The sequence below is a fragment of the Tenrec ecaudatus genome, unplaced genomic scaffold (assembly GCF_050624435.1).
Source record: "Tenrec ecaudatus isolate mTenEca1 unplaced genomic scaffold, mTenEca1.hap1 Scaffold_124, whole genome shotgun sequence".
Taxonomy (NCBI): domain Eukaryota; kingdom Metazoa; phylum Chordata; class Mammalia; order Afrosoricida; family Tenrecidae; genus Tenrec; species Tenrec ecaudatus.
The window spans coordinates 17,624-21,985 of record NW_027457804.1 but is presented as its reverse complement, the minus strand read 5'-3'; the positions used below and the strand labels follow the sequence as shown (position 1 = coordinate 21,985).

Below are 4,362 nucleotides of genomic sequence, written 5' to 3'. Positions count from 1 at the left end.
CCAATAAACCTCATCTTTTATCATTATTATTACTATTGGTAGTAGTAGTATGACTTTCAGTTTTCTGACACATTACTCCCCACTCTATCTAGGATCATGTACCATGATCCCTTTCAGAGCAGCTGTTTGTGATAGGCAGGCACCTTTTAGTTCTTCTGACCTTAGCATCATAGAGGCTGAGGTACGCATAGTCCATTACTGATTTGGACTAATTGTTGCCAGGCATCTTGATTTTATTCACTGTTATTTGCTCCAGACAGGGTCCAATAGTTTATAGTGCCAGCCTAGCCGATAAACACAAGTAGGATTAATCGAAGGGCAGAGGGATAGATGGTTTCGTGAGCCTCGCCTTGCTTGTTCTGTGCCTCAATTTAAAGGGGTACACTACCTGTGGGATGCCTAGCTTGTGGACTGTGTCGCTGTAAGTTGAGGTCCATTTAATCCCACAGGATTGGTATGTTCATCTCTGGAGCTGGGGACCGACAGTTGGTGACAGTTGGTGACTTGCCTTGCTGTTTGCTGCCTGGGTATATATAGCCCAGCTCTCTCTACAGAAAGGGACTGGCAACTGGCGGCTCTCAAGCCTTAAAGGACTGCTAGTGTCTCACTGTTTTATAATTTCACTGTTAGTTTCTTGTGTTATCTATCTGTATATAATTTAGTGGTTCATTTCTTCTATTGTATATCTAGCTTTTTAATATATTTATATATAATTACTAGCAATATGGTTTTCTCTCTCTAGAGAACCCTGTCCAACACATAGGGTAAGACCAAGAACCGACTTTTAGTTTGCTACTCACTAGCTTTTGAAGACCCCAGTCACTTCCCTGATGGATACAGAACATTGTCTTTGTGAGCTAGTTTGTTCCAATTGATCTTGAGGTCTCTCAGAGCTATGTTCCTGATCCCCCATATTTAGGACACGCTCCCTCAAGGGGTTTTGTTATACCTAAGACATTTTCATAACTATGCCTCCTGGATGCACTATTATATTCATGAACATATTTGTAGTATATGCTAATATGTATATAGAACTATTCTCTGGCAAACCTATATTTATTCATGGGGCTAGTCCCATTCTCCTTCCCACAACTGCTCAGATTTTGTGGTTTTTCTATCTATCTATTTATCTCTCTAGCTATCCTTGTATGTTATTGTTATTATTGGAGTATTTATCTCTGTTGCCTTTAATGCTTGTAGTCTACTGAGAAAGGATAGTGTTTTGATGTTCCAAATGTTTCCTCATTTTCTGGGTTACATGACACAAACCAATAGAAGAAGAGAAAAGAAAAAAATTTAACCCAAGTAATAACACCAACAATAAAACCTATTTAGTCTTTTTTTTTTTTTGGAGAACTTTCTTTTATTCTTGCAGTTTTATACCAGGAATTCAACATTTAATAATCCATTTTCCACAATGAACCCTTAAATTGTACACTGACATCCTTTAACTCCTTAACTTATTTACCACTCTCCTTCAAGTCTGAAGAAAATTATTAATTCATTGAGTTCCACAGACAGCACAGTCCCACTGAGATGACATTGAGCCTGAACTCCTCCACTCATATCAGAATTAAGAACAGCCAGTATCAAACTGGCCCGAAACCTGATTGTGTTCTTGGCTCAGGATATCTATAGTAAATTTGTGAAGTCACACTAAAACAGAAAAATTAAGTAAGGGATGTATGTATTATAAAATTTTTTTCACAGTACAGTAAAAATTAACATTGAAAGTTTACCAAATTTTAACCATATAATCGGTGTTTTAGCCAATTAAAAAATTTTAAATGCTTGATTAACTGTGACTCAATTGCAAATAACTTCATGTAGGATCTTTTTTTTTCTTTTAAAGTTTGCCCAGCCTTTTAAAATGTTTACAGAATTAATATAACTTTTAAAACATCAAAATATGCTTGCTGTACATATTGCACTTTTCTGCTAGAACTGGGCTAGAGTCTTCCCTGGCAAGACACCAAAACTATTGAATAAAATATACTTTTAAATCAATAGGTACTTGATTATTTTCCCTGAAATCATCAACATCATTACCAAAATCTTCCAGGATTTTGTAAGATTTGATTCCTTAAATACAGCTTTAAAATTAAGTTAAAGAGGGAAAAAAGCCCTCAGATGTTTGACTTTTATTGTCCTTGTTCTGGTCCTTCAGTGACCAAAGAGGATTTAAAACAAATTGTGTTCATGTTTCCTGACTTAATAAAAAGCTACAAATCCAAATTTTAAAATTATATTATTCAACTTAAAAATTATACTAATCAAAGAGCTATAAATCTTGATATGTCTATGTCTGTCTATCTGCAGGTTCCTTAGAAACTTTCAAAATTTTTATAATTAAGAGGTTTTAATCAATGATGCAGTAAAATCAAACCAGGTAAGGAAAATTATTTTGCAAAAATAAATCACTTCCCAAAGTGCTTGACAGAAACCAACTATTCATTTTCATTTGTGTTCCATTGAAGACATTACTGAAATCTGTCCAATGGTTTATTTCCAAGTGGTCCACTATGAAAATCTTCGGAATGTTCTAAGACTGGCTGTAGCTAGAGTTCTGACTTCCATTTGGACCCTGCTCTCCTTCACTGTTTGGAGGTGGTTTTGGTTTGGGCATCTTACTAAGAATAGTTGCCATCTCTTTTCTCTCATCAAAATTCTTCCACTGTTCATAGAGTTTTAAAATGACCCTGATTATTTCCAAAATCTTTTCCATGTCCACAGAAAGCTCAGCAAACCATTGTCTGGCATCTTTCTGCTGTACAACACAGGCCACATGTAGGCAAGCTAAAGCTATCATGAAAGGAGGGTACAGTAGGCAAAGCTCCGTTCGATAGGTATCATTCACTATCCTCCATGCCAGGGGAAGCAACATGTCTTCTTGGCCCATGTCCTGCACATACTGGAGCAAAGGTCTATAAGGATGATACACTATCAAGCAACAATCCATTAGTTCTAAAAGATAAAATTCACATTCTAATACATGATTCATCCTATAAGGAAACTCCTTTGGAAAGGCATATGAAAATCTAGTTTTTAATACAGAAGTAGCAGCAGCAATCAACCTTGTATTTGAGACTACTCCAAATTCCTCTACTTTGGATGCCAAAAACACACAAGTAGGAGCCATTAATACGGGATCTATACTTTTCAGAGAATACCTGGCATAGAATCTCTTGAAATAGACTGTAGCAGTGGCAATAACTTGCTGTCTTAATTTAAGATGTTCAACTAATGCCTGAATAACATTTGTAAAAAATATTTGTAGTTTCCAATACTCTTCTTCTGAGAGAAATTTTAAGTCCTTTTGGCGCTCCTTCAGAAGGTCTTGTTTATCCAAAATCCATTGCAAATAGTGGGAGCTCTGCCAAAAGTTCCCTGCCATGGAACACAGCTTGTCCTGATGAAGAAGCACCAGCCTGCGGAGCGACCCGCGGAGCGACCATAGACCCAGCCCGCTCGGTACCCGAGCTCCGTGACTGCAACCAGCTCCACTCCGCTCCGCGGCGGCAACCCCAATTTAGTCTTTTGGTTAAGAATTACTCAGACTTCCCCACTCCTAGGCTAACCCTTGAAAGAAAAAGAATGAGATAAAAGACCATAGGGAGGAAGAAAGGAGAGTGAGAGGCAAGGGAATAAAGAAAGAAGGTGGCAGGGTTGTGTGAACAATTAATGTGGACCTTCTTTGATGTGTATTAAAAATAATATTGACTGGTTTTTTCAATACTCACCAAAAATTATTTATATCAATCAAGAAAACCTCACTACTCTGGAATCAATTATGACATATAGCAACCCTTTGGACAGAGTATAGAACTGCCCCTGTGGGTTTCCAAGGCTGTAAATCGTTACAGGAGTAGAAAATCTCATATTTCTCTTGGGGAGTGGGGGTGGGGTGGGGGGAGTTTCGAACTTCTGATCTTGCAGTTAGAAGTCCAACTCATAATCTACTTCACCAACAGGGCTCCTCCTTTCATCATTAATCTAGACTGTTTGACCTTCTTGGCTTACTGGGTTTTATTTTCTCGCTTTGGAAGATATGGTACCAAAATACACACCATTTCCTAGCCCCCCAAAAAATCAAAAGTAAGCACAAAAAAAAAAAAAGGAAAAACTAGCAACCCAATCCAAACCAACTAACCTATTTAGCCATATAGATAAAGGATACTAGTAGCCAACCTCTGTGTTGGGGGCAATAGGGATGGATGGGGACTGTGGTTAACAGGCACATGTCAGCTCATCCACAGGGGACATTCAAATTCTAGCTCCAGACTGTTGTTGCCTTGGGGAAATGCAAGGATTTTAAGGCCTGATTTTCTGTTTGTAACTGAGATGCTGAGAATATAAAATTCG

The 4,362-nt window shown here is 37.8% G+C and overlaps 1 pseudogene; it reads right to left on the bottom strand.

Annotated features, from left to right (window-relative positions):
* Nucleotides 1–1,356: 1,356 nt before the first annotated feature.
* On the bottom strand, nucleotides 1,357–3,455 carry LOC142436019 (cyclin-C pseudogene; annotated as a pseudogene).
* Nucleotides 3,456–4,362: the final 907 nt, after the last annotated feature.